Source organism: Pongo abelii, chromosome 5 (genome assembly GCF_028885655.2).
Source record: "Pongo abelii isolate AG06213 chromosome 5, NHGRI_mPonAbe1-v2.0_pri, whole genome shotgun sequence".
Lineage (NCBI taxonomy): Eukaryota > Metazoa > Chordata > Mammalia > Primates > Hominidae > Pongo > Pongo abelii.
Window position 1 is genome coordinate 120,006,973 of NC_071990.2, and position 19,195 is coordinate 120,026,167.

At 42.3% G+C, this 19,195-nt stretch overlaps 1 long non-coding RNA gene across 3 annotated transcripts; it reads left to right on the forward strand.

Annotated features, from left to right (window-relative positions):
* The first annotated feature begins 1,346 nt into the window (after positions 1–1,346).
* LOC129060235 (uncharacterized) lies at positions 1,347–18,635 on the forward strand. Of its 3 annotated transcripts, none has more exons than XR_008526777.2 (5): positions 1,347–1,783; positions 6,314–6,406; positions 10,209–10,305; positions 15,613–15,774; positions 17,368–18,629. It is a non-coding gene; the product is annotated as an uncharacterized LOC129060235 (long non-coding RNA). The 3 variants fall into 3 exon arrangements; XR_008526779.2 differs by having other exon boundaries at positions 1,355–1,480; positions 17,368–18,635; XR_008526776.2 differs by having other exon boundaries at positions 1,404–1,783; positions 15,613–15,826; positions 17,368–18,635.
* Positions 18,636–19,195: the final 560 nt, after the last annotated feature.

Here is a 19,195-nt window from a genome sequence, read left to right on the forward strand (position 1 = left end):
GATCATTTGCATTATTACCGATTTTCTGCATTTACAGTATAAAATAACTCAAGGCTGGAGCCAGGGCTTACAACTGTAATTCCACTGTTGTGGGAGGCCGAGGCGGGAGGATCACTTGCGGCCAGGAGGATCACTTGTGGCTCAGCACTCCAGCCTGAGCAACAGATCAAGGTCCTGTCTCTAAAAATAATAATAATAATAATATAGAATAATTCAAAGACAATGAAAAGTAGAGATAAACTGGAAGGTTGTGCTACACAAGACAAGCAGAAGTTATTTTTATCCATTTTAAGGTCTTTTACAATTTTTTTGACATTGTGAACATAACATTTTATTGCACAAATATATCTTAATGCAAACACTCTCCACCCATACACACACACAGAAACTGGTCTAGATTCAAGTTCTGGATAAACATTCCCTCTTCAGAATGAATATAATAGAAATGCCTGGACACTCTCTAAGAGGCACCTGTTAGGGATAAGTATTCTACAACCATGTATTATTCCCAAAGGACTCTCCAAATATCATAGGTTATTACAATTTTCTTTCAAAATCATGTTATGGACACATTGTATTGGAATAGTCACCTCCTAGCTTTAATGCCTGTCAGAGCTCATAGGAAGTCTTAAAACCCTTATTAAATATTTTGACTTGAAACCTACCTTCCTTTGCTAGCAGAACAAAACAAATGTTTACCAAAAGTACTTCTTAAAAGAGGATATGATTCTATCTTTAAGAAACCACCAATTTCTTTCTTCCCTAAACACCTGTTTCCTGCCTTGAGGATTTAGGCTCTTTGGTCACTTAGAATTTAGTGTAGTTTTTGGCTCATCCTAATTTCAGATTTATGTTGTACTTTACCTTCTTTCTTCTCATTTGACTGTTTCCATGAATGAGAACCTGGTGTGTATGGAGTAGGATTTCATTACACCAGGAATTGCTGCAATTCTTGGTTTCAGGAGTATGCTGCATTTAAATGTGGGGACATTGTGTGCGTATTGTAATTGAACTCCTATCCACTGGCTTCCTGTTCTCTGAAAGAGCCCTTCATTCCCCAGTTACTATCTCTCCTTGTCATGTATCTTTTATAGCACCCAGCATTCTCTACACCTGATTGTTCATTGTTTGTTTACTGTTAATTTTTTGACTCCCATGTAAGTCTCCTGAAAGCAGACGCCAAAATAAGGAGATCAAATTAACATTTGTTAAGTGAATGACTCACTAAAGCAAGGACCTTAAGGGTTTTTTCTAGGACAGAGCATAGAGGTATTAGTTTGGATTGATCCAGCAGCATCTGTTGCTTGGTTTCTGTTGTGACAAAGACAAGTTCCGGGGTGGTGACTGGCTAGGGGCGGCATGAAATCATCAGGCACAACTGAAGTCAGCACCTTGGCTGCATTGGCATAGCTCAGACCAGCAGAGAGTCCCTGCTTGGAGATGGAAAGCTTCCTAGGGGCCATCAGGCAGGACTAACAGGGTAGGAACATAGGAGGTGGGCAGAGAGCAGCAGGGAGATGTCCAGCAGGAAGCGCCCATCCTGGCAAGGGGCAGAGAACTCCCCTCTGAACAGAGTGGGCCAGCCCAGGGCGGGTGGGGAGGGCTCTGAGTCAGGGAGAGAGTTCACCACAGCCACATGGCTGACAGCAGCCACCCCACCGCCACCCGCACTGAGCATGCCAAAGCTTTCCCAAGGCCAAAATAAACAGCCGTGGAAAATGATTCTCCAGCAGATCTGGAATTAACCGCACTTCTAGAGATACTTATGGAGGTCTCGCTCATTGTAAGTGCCAAGAATCAGCATGTACACGTCCCTGTATTCTGGTCTTCCTTTCATTTCTGATTTTGCAAATTCACATTGGATATGACTTTCTGTTTTTTGGAATTTTTAAGAAGATAGAATTAAATAAGCATAACTTCAATATTTTTCATCCTGACTTCCCTGTACCCAAACAGCAAACCTAGCGACATGTTAGAGGAAAATATTGAATGGCACTCACCATTTATGTTATTCACGAAAGCTATCCTTTGGAGAAGCTGGATGAATGAGAATAACTTGCCATGGGAAATGTGCTTATAAAAACTTGAGATTGCTGTTAATGGGCTAAATACCTTTGAATTTGAGGACAGTGTAGGCAGAGGCCGATTATATTCAAGTGTGAGGACAGTGTGACATTGAGTTTCAGAAAGACAGGGCAATTGTTGGTTAGGCTTCAAACTCATAAAAACAGCACACTCACTGACATGGTCTCATGGCTATGGATGTATGGAGAATAAACGAACTAATGTGGCACATTAGGAAAAAAAGATGTTTATTAGATGTTTCGGTGTGATGGAACAGCTAAATTGTAAGAGGGGATATGTTCTCAAGGGAGGAAATATCCAGATGTGCAAGGCCCTGGATCAGGATGTGAAGAATGTGTCACATTGACATATTCACTGAATAAAAGGAAGTCTCAGGGCAAATTATTTAAATAAAGTGACAGTAAATAATTTCCTAAAATTATTGAGAATTCTTTCTCTTTCTTTAGTAAATGCCCACCTATAAATTCTCTTTGCTCACTTTCTATGCACATTATTCTTTTTTTAAAAAATTTTTTTTGAGATGGAGTCTCTCTCTGTTGCCCAGGCTTGAGTGCAGTGGCACAATCTCTGCTCACCGCAACCTCTGCCTCCTGGATTCAAGCCATTCCTCTGCCTCAGGCTCCCAAGTATCTGGGATTACAGGCACATGCCACCACACCTGGCTAATTTTTGTATTTTTAGTAGAGGGATTGGCCTGACCTCAGGTGATTGGCCTGCCTTGGCCTCCCAAAGTGCTGGGATTACAGGCGTGAGCCACCGCCCCCAGCCTACATTATTATTTCTATTCAAACTGATACTAATGACATATTCTAAGATAATGTTCTCTTAGTTAACTATAAAGCTTCAGAACAAGGGCCTCTCATTCAACCTCAGAAAACTCCATGGTTTCTAATCATTCCCTCAGTTATTACTGCAAGGAAAGAGATTGGTTCCAAAATCACATAAAGGTGACAGCTGCTCTGAACTCCCTAGTTTCACAGTGTTCTCAGATCCAAGGCAGCCACTCCACTTCAGCCCTTTTTAAGCATGACCACATCTGTCTTATCTACTCAGATCTCTAATCTGACCAAGCTCTCTACCCTGTACATTCCCCTATTCACTCATTATTACCATATCTGCACTATATCACCCTCATTGGGAAATGTATTTATTCATTTAACAACGATATATCAAGAGCCTACTCTGTGCCTGACACTCTTCTTATAATACACTAGTGAACAAAACAGACGAAAGTCCCCGGGGGCTATGGTGGGCAAGGAGGGATATAATAAACAATAGACATAACATGTTAGGTGAGAAGGTGATATGTGCTCTGGAAAAATAGAGCACACTAAGAGGGGTCCGGGAGGTGGGGTTGGGTTGCAGTCAGTGGCGTGCCGCAGCTGGCTGACTGATTGTGGCATCTCTTCCCAACTCCATGTTCAGCAACACCCATTTGATGGCATCACCTGGGTAGCTTGAAATCACTGAATATTTACAACACAGAAATTGGCAAATGCACGTGGGCATGGTGGCTCACACCTGTAATCCCAGCACTTTGGGAGGCTGAGGCCGGCGGATCGCTTGAGCTTAGGAGTTGGAGACCAGCCTGGGCAACATGGTGAAACCCCGTCTCTACCAAAAATACAAAAAAATTAGCCGGGCATGGTGGACCTGTAGTCCCAGCTACTCAGGAGGCTAAGGCGGGAAGATCTCTTGAGCCTAGGAGGCGGAGGTTGCAGTGAGCCGAGATTGTGCCACTGCACTCTAGCCTTGGTAACAGAGTGACTGTCTCAAAAAAAAAAAGAAAAAATAAAAATAAAAAAAGAAATTGGCAAATGCTACAAAGTTCAGCTTGTTTTTTCTCTAGACAGGCAGCTGATAATCATTTACCAGTATGCTACTGGTGTGATTTTAAATCAAACACTGACACTTGAGCAAAGACATGAATGAGGTGACAGTTGGCCTTGTGGGGTCTAGGAGAAGAGCATTTGCAGCCATGGAACAAACACTGCAAAGGCCCTAAATCGAGAGCAGGCCCAGTATGTCCTAGGAATGGCAAAGAGTCCAGTGGGCAGAAACAGAGAAACAGAGACAGAGGCATGGTAAAGACCAGCTTGGTGGGATAACTTGAGAGCAGATTGTGGAGATGTTTGTAAGCCATTGGAAGGACTTTAGCTTTTACTCTGAATGTGACAGGAAACTATTGGAGGTTTTAGAAGAGACAATCTCAGGATTTGTGTGTGTGTGTGTGTGTGTGTGTGTGTGAGACAGAGTTTCACTCTTGTCACCCAGGCTGGAGTGCAGTGGCGCAATCTCAGCTCATGGCAACCTCCGCCTCCTGGGTTCAAGTGATTCTCTTGCCTCAGCCTCCCAAGTAGCTGGGATTACAGGTGCACGCCACCAGGCCTGGCTAATTTTTTGTGTTTTTAGTAGAGATGGGGTTTCACCATGTTGCCAGGCTGGTCTCAAACTCCTGACCTCAGGTGATCCACCACCTTGGCCTCCCAAAGTGCTGGAATTACAGGCATGAGCCACTGCACCTGGCAGGATCTAATTTTTTTTTTTAAAGGATCACTTTGACTGCCATATTGAGAATAGGCTGAGTTGGAGGAGTTGATGGGAAGTGGAAAGGTATAAGCCGGGAGGCCTGTTACAAAACTATTCAGGCCATTCTACTCATCATCTGGATGAAATATGATGGGTCAGAGTGAAGGCAATGGATATGGTGAGAAATGGTGGGATTCTAGATCTATTTTGAAAGTACCAACAGAAGGTGCCGATTGATTGGATCTGGAGTAAGAAGGAAAAGCTGACACTGAGGCTTTTGGCTTGAACAAATGGAAGGATGGAGTTGCCATTTACTGAGAAACGGAAGACTATGGGTAGAGCAGATGTGGGAGCAGGGCAGGGTAGGAAGCCAGAAGTTTTGTTTCGGATAAATTGAATTTGGAATATCTATTATGTTGAGCAGGAGATGGTTGTATGAGTCTGACTTTCAGGAGAGAGGTCTTGCCTGGTGTTATACATTTGGGAAGTATAGATGCCATTGAAAGCCATGGGAATGGATAGTAACACCAAGGAGTGAGTATAGATAGTGAAGAGAAAAGGAACAAGGATTTAGCCTTACAATACTCCAAGTTTAACAGGTCAGGGAGAAAAGGAACCAGCAAAGAAATGCCAGAAAGGTAGGAGAAAATCCCAGCCAGAGTATGGCACCATAGAGGCCAAGCGAAGAAACTGTATTAAGTATGAGGAGGTACCCAACAGTATCTAATGCTGCTGATAGACCTGGTAAAATGAGAACTGAGAATTGACCACTGTATTTAGCAAACTGGATGTCACCGGTGGCCCTGACCAAAGTATTTTCAGTGGAGTATCAGTGGAGAGAAGGCTCATTGGAGTGGGTTTAGGAGAGAATGGGAGGAGGGGAGTTTGAGACAGTGAGTATGGGAAACTTCCAAGGACATTCACTGCAAAGCAGAGCAGAGGAATGGGGCGGTAGCTGGCAAGGGAATTAAGGTCAAGAGAAGGGTTTTGTTTTCTTTTATTTTGCTTGAAGATGAGAGAAATAACCATGAATTTGTATGGTGATGGGAATAAGCCAGTAGAGAGAGAAACTTCAACAGAGAGGAACTTTAGTCCCTCAATCCTTCTTTTCTCTCTCAGGCTGGCTTCATTTCCCTCTTTAGCCAGCCTGCGCCTATGACTGGCTACTTCAATTATGCTTTTACTAACCCCTTAGAATGCCTCCTTTTGTCATTCCTTCCTTCCCAAGTCCACCATTTTATTTTTTCTCTAAAACTCGTGTCTTGCCAATTGGCTTTACTACAATAGATTCATGCTACCTAACCTCAGCTGAACCCACAAGGCTATACAACTACTCTTGTATTCTTACATGGTTTACTTCCTAGCAAGTGACCAACAATATTTATTTCAATTTTTAAAATCCTTATTCATTGTTCATTCAAAGCAAATTTATTGAGCAACAACCACGTTTCAGACACTGGAGCCTGACATCCAGCCTCCCGCTGCTTCCTGGAGTCTAAAAAAGACAGGGTTTCTTTTTTTCTTTTTTTGAGACAGGGTCTCGCTCTGTCACCCAGGCTGGAGTCCAGTGGCTTAATCATGGCTCACTGCACTCTTGACCTCCTGGGCTCAAAGCGATCCTCTCGCCTCAGCCTCCCAAGGAGCTTGGACCACAGGTGCCTGCCACCGCACTCAGGGAATTTTTGTATTTTTTTTGTAGAGATGGGGTCTCTCTATGTTGCCCCGGCTGATGTTGAACTTCTGGACTCAAACAATCTTCCCACCTTGGCCTTCCAAACTGTTGGGATTACAGGTATGAGCCACCATGCCCAGCCCACCCCAAATTCTTAGCAGATGACCTTTATTCCACTTTACTGAAATGATGGATATGAATTCCTTTCATTTGCTCCCTTTCTTCCTTTCTTTTTTTTTTTTTTTTTGAGACAGGGTCTCACTCTGTCCACCAGGCTGGAGTCCATGGCTCACTGCAGGAGACGTCCCAGGCTCAAGTGATCCTCCTACCTCAGCCTCCCAAGTAGCTGGGACTACAGATGCATGCCACCGTGCCCAGCTAATTTTTGTATCTTTAGTAGAGACAGGGATTCGCCATGTTGCCCAGGCTGTTCTCAAATTCATAGACTCAAACAATCTGCCTGCCTCAGTTTCGCAAAGTGCTGGGATTACAGGTGTGAGCCACCTGCTGGGCTCGCTTTCTCCCTCTAATTTTTAAATACATCCTTTCCATCATTGTTTTTAAAAGATAAAGTCTCCCTACTTACTCAAAGATTAACTCTTCCACTTGTGCCTTGATTCTATTATCTATTACATTTAATGTCTTGTCCAGCCAATCAATCTCCCTAAACCCACTGCCTTTTTTTTTTTTTTTTTTTTTTTTTGAGATGGAGTCTCACTCTGTCACCCAGGCTGGAGTGCAGTGGTGCGATCTGGGCTCACTGCAACTTCCACCTCCCGGGTTCAAGCAGTTCTCCTTACCTCAGCCTTCCAAGTAGCTGGGATTACAGGTGCCCATCACCACGGGCAAAATATAAAATTTTGTATATTTAGTAGAGACGGGGTTTCGCCATGTTGGCCAGGCTGGTCTTGAACTCCTGACCTCAGGTGATCTGCCCACCTCGGCCTCCCGAAGTGCTGCAATTACAGGCGTGAGCCACAGTGCCCGGCCTGCATCTTTTATTTTTATTTATTTAATTTTGAGACAGAGTCTCGCTCTGTTACCCAAGCTGGAGTACAGTGGCTCAATCGTGGCTCACTGCAACCTTCACCTCCCGGGTTCCAGTGATTCTCCTGCCTCAGCCCCCCCGAGTAGCTGGGATTGCAGGCGTGACCACCACACCTGGCTAATTTTTTTTTTTGTACTTTTAGTAGAGAAGTACTTTTGTAATTTCGTACTTTTAGTCTCGAACTCCTGACCTCAGGTGATCCTCCCACCTGGGCCTCCCAAAGTGCTGGGATTACAGGCATGAACCACTGCGCCTGGGCCCACTGCATCTTTAGCATTGCCCCTCCCCATTGTAGACCCTCCCTTCCTCCCAGAGGTAGCCACTATACAGACTTTTGAACTAATCATCCTTTTGCTTTTCAATATAAATTTTTCATATATACAGATACACACATAAGTGTGTCCTGGAAGCATGGATTGGGGCATCTGGCAGGACAGTGGTTGGGGGTGGTCGGCTCTGCATTTCCTCTTCTACGCTCACTGAAGCTCATCTCCACATTAGCCTGCCTGAATCTCTTATCATGTCACTGTCTTCACCCCATCTTCAGTTTCTCCTGTGGCACCCCCAGACTAAATCCCAAACTATGTAGATAGCGTTACGTGGTCTCACTACCTTTAAAGCAGTGTCTTCCATTGTTCCTCTTTTTGCTCCTTGTGACAAACGCAGCTACTGGCACCATGACACTGAATGCAAGCAGGACTCAGGGCACAATCAGAAGATAGTGTGGTTCCTTCCCTTCACAGCCCCTTCAATCTTCTCTGGGGCACTTTTTGTTCTCCATGATGTTTTAGCAGGTCACACAGTTTATATGCTCACTCATGGATGATAAAAGTCCTCTAGAGCCTATTAGTTCTAAGAATAGCCTCACTTCTGTACCTGAAATGTATAATAGTCATGTGTAAGTCAGGACTTCAGATTCCACGCAGGCCTTCCTCCCCAGTGCAGGCTGCTCCAGGCCGACACAGGGAAACAGGATGGTGCGGTCCGCTTCATGGTTTACTGCGTCTGAGCTTCCAGCCATGCTTCTATCTCTCCTCTGCATGATGGTCTGTCCTGGGGTCCTCATAGAGAGGGACACCAGGAGAGGAGAGGGTAGGAGCAGGAAAGGTCCCACCTTGACTGGCAGCAGTGGAACCCAGCACTGGTTTCCTACTAGTGGGACAAGTTTAAAGCTGATATTTCTCTGGGAGTGTATTTGTGGGTCCATGGAGGCCCTGCCTGGAAGAAACACCTGCATTTCTCCTGATGCAGAGAATGCGTTTTGCTCTGTTTAGTGTCCTCTCCACTCTGGGGTTTGGGGGGAGTCTACTCCTGTTAGGGTCACAGCCCACTCCAGGCAAGGCTCTTGGGCAGGCCTGCTGTCTCTCTACCCCCGGCCTGTGGAAAAGTATCCTTTGTTCCCCAAACCTCCATTCCCTATGCAATTGTCCAGTTACAGACTCTTGATTTTAGAATTTTCTAGTCATGCATCCAGCAGCAGCCTCTTGTCCCCACAAAATCCTGTGGGCACAGGTCCACCTCTCTGAGGGGTGTACTCAAGCCCATTTCAGTTGGCTCGAGGTGAAAGGAAAATACCTCCAAAGGGGAGGAGGGAAACTGCCGCAGCACTCACACAGCTTTTTCCAGGAAATTATCTGTCAGATTTCTAATTTCTTGCATACAATAAGCCCTTGTCTAAAATTCTAATCTTTTGTATATCCTCCAATTATGTGAGGTGCCAAGGGTTGCAAACTGGTATTTGGTAACCTTTTAAAGTCCTACGTGGGCGGTCTAGAACTTCACTTTTGAACAAACAGGTTTGTTGTCAACTCCTTTGATTTTAACTTTCGGGGGCTGCAGCTAAACTGAGACAGAGCTTGTCCTATGATGTTCTTTTCTGCTTAAAGGCTCTGGGCTTTCCTCTGGGCCCCATTCATGTTATTTCCTTTGCTTGGCTGTCCTCTCCCATCTCATGCGTAAGGGCTCAGCTCAAAGCCCATTTCCTGCACAAAGCTGTCTCTCAGCTACAAGCAACCTCTCCTTCCCTTCTGCCATTTTCATCCTTCTTGGAGAGCAGTTACACACTCCTGCCCCTGCATTGTAATTACTCCTGTTTCCTTACTGAATACAAAACCCTTCACAGTGGAGAATATGCCTATATTAGTTTGCCAGGGCTACTATAACAAGTACCACAGACTGGGTGACTTAAACACCAGGAATTTATCTCCTCATGGTTCTGGAGGCTAGAAGTCCAAGATGAAGGTATGGACAAGGTTGGTTTCTTCTGAGGGCCTCTCTCTCTGGCTTACAGATGGCTTTATTCCCTCTGCATCTTCATATGATCTTCTTCTCTGTGTGACTGTGTCTTCATCTCCTCTCCTTATAAGAATACCAGTCGGCCAGTCATGGTGGCTCACGCCTATAATCCCAGCACTTTGGGAGGCCGAGACTGGCAGATCATGAGGTCAAGAGATCGAGACCATCCTGGCCAACATGGTGAAACCCCATCCCTACTAAAAATACAAAAATTAGCCGGGCGTGGTGGTGTGTGCCTGTAGTCCCAGCTACTCTGGAGGCTGAGGCAGGGGAATGGCTTGAATCTGGGAGGCAGAGGTTGCAGTGAGCCGAGATCACACCACAGCACTCCAGCCTGGTGACAGAGTGAGACTCCATCTTAAAAAAAAAAAAAAAAAAAAAGAATACCAGACATACTGGATTAAGACCCACCTCAATGATGTCACTTAACCGTGATCACCTCTTTAAAGACCCTGTCTCCAAATACAGTCACACTCTGAGGTACTGGAGGTTAGGACTTGAATATGTGAATTTGTGGGGACCACACTTCAGCCCATAATAATGCCTACTCATCCTTGTACCTCCACCTGTCTTCCATAGAGTGCTTATTTAACACATGCTTGAGGTCCTCAATTTAACTCCTTGAAGACCTGATGCCAAAAGCCCTGAGAAGAGACTATGAACTATGATACTAGAGGTAAGAGGGTCTGTAGAGAGGGGAGTCTGAACTGAAAAGATGAGAGCTTCTATTGCCAGATTCAGGAACGTGATGGTTAATTTTATGCATCAAATTGACTGGGCTTGGCTGGGCATGGTGGCTCACACTTGTAATCCCAGCACTTTGTGGGACCAAGGCGGGTGGATCACAAGAGGCCAGGAGATTGAGACCAGCCTAGGCAACCTGGTGAAACCCCATCTCTACTAAAAATACAAAAATTAGCCAGGTGTGGTGGCAGGCGCCTGTAGTCCCAGTTACTCAAGAGGCTGAGGCACGAGAATTGCTTGAACCCTGGAGGTGGAGGTTGCAGTGAGCCGAGATCACACCACTGCACTCCAGCCTGGGCAACAGAGCGAGACTTCATCTCAAAAAAAAAAAAAAAAAAAAAAAAATACGGTGCTAAAGGATGCCCAGAGAGCTGGAAACATTATTCCCAGGTGTATCAGTGAGAGTGTGTCTAGAAGAGATTAGCCTTTGAATCAGTAGATTGAGTAAAGAAGGCACCAGTGTAGCTGGGCATCATCCAGTCCATGCAGAGCCCAGATAGAACAAAAAGAGACAGGAAGGACAAATTCTCTCCTTCTATTCTTGAGCTGAGACATCCATCTTCTCTGCCCTTGCATATTGGAGCTCCTGGTTCTCAAGCCTTTGGACTCTGAGACTTACACCCTTCAGCCTTGCCCCTTCAGCCCCTCTGGTTCTCAGGCCTTCTGCCTCAGATTGGGAATTACACCATCAGCTCCCCTGGTGCTCAAGTCTTTATTTAGACTTGCACTAAATTCTACCACTGATGACTTGCTGATTCTCCAGCTTTCACATGGCATACTGTGGGACTTATTGGCCTCCACAACCATATGAGCCAATTATCATAATAAATCTCTCTCTCTCTCTAAATCTCTCTCTCTCTCCTGTGTGTGTGTGTGTGTGTGTGTGTGTGTGTCTGTGTGTGTCTGTGTCTGTGTGTATCTATCTATCTCTAACTATTCTATACTATTGGTTCTGTTTCTCTGGAAAACCTTGCCTAAGACAAAAGGGTTGAAATTAATGAGTCAATTCATTCTTTTTTCATAAGTGAGGTTTAAAGTCTAAAGAAATTACCAACTATATAGGACAAAAGGTGAAGATGGTGCTGACAAATACTCCAGTAATGGAAAATGTAGCCACAGAAGTATTCCAGGGACACAAATACTGAGGCACCCTGGCAGACACTTTTCCCTCCTGTGTGGTGTACTGCCTGGCAGGGACACCAAAGTGCATGGCAGGAAACTCTGTCTGCTCTTAACATTAGCATCCTCAAAGGAAAGATCGCCTCCCAGCAATCCCAGTACCTAGGCTGGGATCGATTATCTGTGAATTTATTTAAAGTTTTTTTTTCCCCCAACATAGGGCTTAATTTCTTTTGTGATTTTAAAAATAATACATGACCAGAGTAAGAAAATACACACATAAAAAGCAGAATTACATAGGTTAGGAAATGAAACTCCTTCCCTTAAGAAACATACAGCTTCAGATGCCCACACTAGAAGAAAAGACAGAAAATTAATGAGTTAAACTTCCAGTTAAAGAAGTTGGAGGAAGAGCAACAAAACTATACCCTAAGAAAACAAGAGGGAGTAACTAACAAAAATATGAACAGAAACTAACAGAACAGGAGGCAAAGATATGGCAAAGACAGTAAATAAAACCAAAGTTATTTCTTTGAAAAGACTAATACATAGACACATCACTGGCAATGCTGATCATGGAAAAAGAGAGAACGCATAAATAAAGTTTGTAACAAAAAAAGAAACAGATGTAGCAGGTAAAAAAATGAAGATACTATGATAACTTCATGCTAAGTATTCAAACTTAGATGGAATATACAAATTCTTAGAAAAACATAATTTACCAAATAATATACACCATATATATCATCTATATATAACATATTACACGCAAACATTTTATATATGTGTATAATTTATGACATATACAATATATCTCAAAAAGAAACACCGGGTCCAAATACTTTTAAAAACATGTCTTACCCAAGTATTCAAGAAAGAGATAATCCCAATCTTAAACAGGCACATTCACAGAATGGAAACAGAGATACTGCTCTCGATTCAATTCATGAGGCTGGAATAACTAACCTAACCCAACAACACTAGAAAAAGAGAATATAAGAAAGGAGAATTATAGAACAGCCTCACTTAAAAGCATAAATGCAAAAATCTAAGTAAAATATTGGCCACTCTGATATCATTAACCACATTAAAAAGATTAAAGAAGAAAAATCATATGATCATCTGAAGAGATGGAGAAAGATCATTTAATAAAATTAAACATCAGTTTATATAAAACATTTAGCCCTGGAAGAAAAGCAACTTTCTCATCCAAGTTGAAGTGTATCTACCAAAAACTACAGTAAACATCTTATTTAATAAAGAAACTTCAGGAGCATTCTTTTTAAACTCAACAAGACAAAGATGCCAACAATATCCACTTCTATCCCAACAAGTGCTGGAAGTACTAGACAGTAAAGTAGGACAAGAAAAAGTGACAAAATTTTCAGACTTAATCAATTATTTTCATACGTTAACACTTTTAAAATTAAGATCCTTCTATCAATCAAAATATATTAAATTTGATGAAATACAGTAAAAGAATTAGAAAGGAATGCAAAGCTCTCTGATAGGAGACCCAACAGACAAATGAACAGAATAAATTTTCTTAGACATCATCAGCAACAAACAGAAAATTTATTTTTAAAAAGATGCCATTTGTAGTATCAGCAAAAATATAAGATACACAGGAATAAATCTAAGACAATATGTGTAAGAGCCTTATGAAGAAAGTTATAGAGCTATATTAAAAAACATTAAGGAAGACCCGAATAAATGGACAGATGAATCAAGTTCAAGGACTGAAAGATCCAGTATTATAAAGTTGGCAATTTTTTCCAAATTAACCTAAATATTCAATGCAGCGCCAATAAGAATCTCAAGAGGATTCTTTGACAAGCTCACTTAAAATTCCCATGGAAAAACAAAGAACCAAGAATAGCCAGTATACTTGTGAAAAAGAACAAGGTAGACAGACTTGTTCTCCTGGATGTCAAGACTGTCAAGATTGTCACAAGTCTCTATTTATGCACTTGTGTGATAATGGGCACAAATAGACAAACAGATCGACGGAGCAGAATAAAGTACCCAGAAATGAATCCCCACCCCACCCCCCTCCCTATGGAAACTTGACATGTGACAGGGGCCAGGGTTTGTACTGCAAAACACTAAAGGTGCCGGGACAATTGGTCACTGTGTGGGAGGGGGAAGGATAAATTGAATCCTGACCTCATGCCACAGATAAAAATAAATTCCAAGTGGACTTATAACCCATCTTGACAAAGTGCTCAAAATCCTAATTACAATTTAATACCTATCTTTTTTTTTTTTTTTTTTGAGATGGTGTCTCACTCTGTTGCCAGGCTGGAGTGCAGTGGCATGATCTTGGCTCACTGCAACCTCTGCCTCCCGAGTTCAAGTGATTCTCCTGCCTTAGCCTCTCTAGTAGCTGGGACTACAGGTGCGTGCCAACACACCCAGCTAATTTTTGTATTTTTAGTAGAGACGGGGTTTCACCATGTTGGCCAGGATGGTCTTGATCTCTTGACCTCGTGATCTGCCTGCCTCAGCCTCCCAAAGTGCTGGGATTACAGGCGTGAGCCACCGCGCCCGGCTTTTTTTTTTTTTTTTTTTTTTTTTTTGAGACAGAGTCTTGCTCTGTCATTCAGGCTAGAGTGCAGTACAGCAATCTCAGCTCACTGTAACCTCTGTCTCCCGGGTTCAAGCGATTATCCTGCCTCAGCCTCCCAAGTAGCTGGGATTACAGGTGTGTGCCACCACACCCAGCTAATTTTTGTATTCTTAGTGGAGATGGGTTTTCAGCATGTTGTCCACACTGGTCTCGAACTCCTGACCTCAAGTGATCCGCTCTCTTCGGTCTCCCAAAGTGCTGGGATTACAGGCTTGAGCCACCGTGCCCAGCTAATACCTATCACTTTGGCAAAAACCAAAAGAGCCTGATGAGACCAGGCTTTGGCAAGGATATGGCTGAACAGGACTATGCAGACACTGATCTTGAGAATTGAAACTGGCATAATGTTTCTGGAAAGCATGGAAATCAGGGCTAATTGCCAAAGATTAGACATTCCACTCTTCTCCCTTGTTTACCAAGGCTCAGTTTATAAATCATGTCTGGTTTAAGCAAGTCACATCCATCCCATTGTCTCTTACCAGATATTTGCTTTCTCATTTTCTTGACACCAAGGCATGACAATGCAATCTCATCCTAACCAATGAGGCGTTAAGGGAAATCTGAGTAGAACTTCTGGTTGTTAAGACATGAAAGGCTCCAAGGGAGAGGTGGAGGGAACCTCTCTATTCTTCAGCCACATCCTCATCCTAGGTCAGAAGTGGCCTATCCTTGAAGCATAGGAAGGGTTTTCCCTCCTGAAAGAAAGAAAACTCATTCCCCCCTCCTTTTTTTTTTTTTTTTTTAATAATTTCAACTTTTATTTTAGATTCAGAGGTACATCTGCAGGTTTGTTACATAGGTATACTGCAAGATATTGAGGTTTGAGGTACAAATGATCCCATCACCAAGGTACTGAGCATGGTACTCAATAGGCAGTTTTCAGCCCTTGTCCCCTCCCTCCATCCAGCCTCTAGTAGTCCCCAGTGTCTACTGTTCTCATCTTTATGTCCATGTGTACTCATAGCTCCCACTTGTGAGTTAGAACATGTGGTATTTGGTTTTCTGTTCCTGTATTAATTCACTTAGGATATCAGGCTCCTGTTGCATCTATGTTGCTGCAAAGGACATGATTTCATTCTTTTTTTTGTTTTTGAGATGGAGTTTCGCTCTTTTTGCCCAGGCTGGAGTGCAGTGGTGCAATCTCGGCTCACTGCAATCTCCGCTTCCCGATTTCAAGCAATTCTCCTGCCTCAGCCTCCCAAGTAGCTGGGATTACAGGCGCCCACCACCACACCTGGCTAATTTTTGTATTTTTAGTAGAGACAAGGTTTCACCATGTTGGCCAGGATGGTCTTGATCTCTTGACCTTGTGATCCGCCCGCCTGGGCCTCCCAAAGTGCTGTGATTACAGGCCTGAGCCACTGTGCCCGGCCAATTTCATTCTTTTTATGGCTGCGTAGTATTCCATGTGTATATGTACCACATTTTCTTTATCCAATCCATTGTTGATGGGCACCTAGGCTGATTCTCTGCCTTTGCTGTTGTGAATAGTGCTGCGATGAACATACAAGTGCATGTGTCTTGGAAACTCCTTTTTCATACATCTTTTCTTTTGTTTGGGACACTGGACTGAGACTGTGATGCCTGGAATTTTGAAAAACATATTGTGATCATGAGTTGGCAAGCAAGAGGACCAAAGTCAACACATTAAAGGTAGCAGAATGGAAGGAGGGAAAGAGGCTGGATCCTTTGTTGACAATGTTAGGTAATTAAATCGTTATTGCCCAAACAACTGTTAGCTATTCTGTAACCTGCAGCCAAAAGCCTTCCTGATTAGAGACAATAGTTGTCTAGTAAAGTTAAAAAAAAAAGCTTAAGACCCAGAAATTCTACTCTAGGCACAAACCCTAAATAATCCACAAATATTGATAAATGTTTAGTTTTGACATTTTCTTTATTACAAACACTCTTTGTAATCAAGTGGGAGATAGCAGACAGAATAACCCCAGTGCATTAGAGACTTCCAGGGTAGTTTCCGTTGGTATCAAAATAACTCAGAGAGCCACGTTCCTTTTTGATGCTGGTTACCATCATTTACAAAGTGCACCAATTTGCACAACCCTGGATTCAATGTTTATATAAGTATCACTCCTAACAATTCTCTAGTTCTCATAATCCTTAATGTTCAAAGATAGGTTATAAGATTGTAATATTTTCGCCCTATTCTCAGAAAGGGTGTGCATTTCAAAACCACAAACCTTTGCCAAGTTCAGATATCAAGGCATATAGGAAACCACAAGGTAACTCAAGTTTTTAAAACGAAAGGAGATGGGAGAGAGCACTGTTTGTATACACAATCAAAACAGCCTTCCCTCTAAACCTAGGGGCAGAGAAAGATTGGATATAATTAATTTTTTCCTTCTTCAGGAAGGGTTTCTCCAGTGTCTTAAAAGTAACATTTCTTACATAGACTTCAAAGTGAAAATTACAAAACCTCTTTGGATCTCTCTGCTAAAGGAATTATGTAGAAATGTATTAATGCTGGAAAACAATATTCACTGAAAACTTGGATTTCTTTCCAGAAATTGTTTTATCTTAATTACTTTTGCAGTGGGATCTCACTTACTGAAGTCTTAATTAACAAAGCTCATGAATTTTCCTTAGGGAAATGACTTGTGGCCAATAAAAAGAAACAAGCAATATGTAATAAGCATCGTGCCCCAGCATTCGGCTCAGGTACTAACTATGAGAACAGTATCTCAAGCAAGCATCACTATGAGGCTTTATTGAGTCACAGCTAGATGCTTCCAAAGGGGAAGCTAAACGTTCTTCAAAACCTATAAAGCCTTGATTAAATATATGGTCTGCATTGTATTTGGAGGTTGAATATTGTAGTATAATATAGCATACCACTGTGGTATAATGCTGTAGTATACAGTATAGTATACTATCTAGTAGTAATAAGGGGTAAAAATATAATGTGTTCTGAATTAGCATGGATTTTTATCTTTGATTTTGGATCTTTTGCTCTGAATAGCAAAAATCAAGGGTGTTCTATTATGGTTTTAAATGGCTTTCATACCTCCTAAAATGTGATCCCATTATTTTAGGGTTTCACATCTAAAACAGGTCCTCTTTCTCTTGCAGTTTACTCAGACACTCCTATCTTTAGAATCTTTTAAATTATACTTGGAATCGAAATAATCTCTAGCCCCTTTTAGAATGAATTCCAGTTTAAAATAAACGATTAGACTCAAGCGAAAGAAATCTGTTGAGCAATAACAATGAATTTGTTTTGTGCTGCAGTCAGGTGCCCAGTATGTTGACAAATGCTGGTTCACAGAACACAGCTTCCCGTGCATGGAGAGTTCCTGTTTCTGGCCATGCAGAGGGATCCGTGGTGGTGTCACTCACTGAAGAAACACAAAAGGAAGAACAGATTTGGGGGTAAAATTCACAGGCTTCAAAAGTATTGAGGTTGAATAGTCTTTTTTATATCCTTGTAGAGACTCCAGTAGGCAGGTGAATAATCAGGTTGGAGTAGAGAGATGTCTGGGAGAACTATTTACACTGGAAGTTTCCCATATCCCAGGCAGAATGGATCATACCTTCTCCTGTGCTCCCATATCTTTTTTCATCCAAATGGTATTGGTTGGCCTCTGCCGTTGTAAGTTTTCCTTTCTCTGTCTTATTCTATGTATCAGTCCAGAATCCATAACAAACTTAAACAAATCAACAAGTAAAAAACAAATAACCCATTAAAATTCGGCAAAGGACATGAACAGACACTTCTCAAAAGAAGACATACAAGCAGCCAACGAACATTTGAAAAACTGCTCATCATCACTAATCATCAAAAAATGCAAATCAAAACCACAATGACACAATGAGATACCATCTCACACGAGTCGGAATGGCTTTTATTAATAAGTCAAAAAAAGAACATATGCTAGCAAGGCTGCGGAGAAAAGAGAATGCTTATTCACTGTTGGTGGGAATGTAAATTAGTTCAACCACCTATAGAAAGCAGCTTGGAGATTTCTTAAAGAACTTAAAACAGAGATACCATTCGACCCAGCAATCCCATTACTGTGTATACCCAAAGGAATATAGATCATTATACCAAAAAGACACATGAACTCGTATATTCATTGCTGTTCTATTCACAATAAAAAAGGCATGGAATCAACTAGGTGCCCGTCAATAGTGGACTGGATAAAGAAAATGTGGTACATATACACCATGAAATACTATGCAGATGGAAAAAAGAATGAAATGATGTCCTTTGCAGGAACATGCATGGAGCTGGAGGCCATTATCCTAAGCAAATTAACATAGGAACAGAAAACCAAATACTACATGTCCTCACTTATAATTGGGAGTGAAACATTGAGCACACATGGACATAAACATGGGAACAACAGACACTGTGGACTATTAGAGGTGCGAGGGAGGGAGAGGGGCGTGGATTGAAAAACTACTGTTGGGTGCTATGCTCATTACCTGGGTCCAATATCCCCATGTAACAGTCCTGCACTGGTACCCCCTGTATCTAAAATTAAAGCTGAAATTTTAAAACAAAAAACTGAATTACCACAAATTCAGTAGCTTAAATCAACACATATTTATGTTATAGTTCTGGAGGTCAGAAGTCCACAATGGGGCAACAGTCTGGTTCCTTGTGAAGACTTCAGGGACAATCTGTTTCTCTGTCTTTTCTAGTTTCTAGAGGCTGCCTCTATCCCTTGGTTTATGTCCCCTTATCACGTCGACCTCTGTCTCTGTCATCACATCTCCCTCCCTGACTTGGGCCCTTCTGCCTTTCTTCTATAAGGACCCTTGTGAATATATTAGGCCCACTCAGATAATTCAGGAAAAATCTCATCATCTCAAATTATTTAATTTAATTGCATCTGCAAAGTTGCTTTTGCTATGCAAAGGAACACAGTCACAGGTTCTGGGAACTAAGATGTGGACATCCTTTAGGGGCCATTGTTCTGCCTCCCACACCTTATCTACTTGGTTATTTGTAAGTCTAGATAAGCTTCCCTGCTCTGGGGTCCTAATTGACTCAGTTTGCATCCACCCTCTGTGTTCAACATAGTACATAGTAGGCACTCCGCACATATTATTG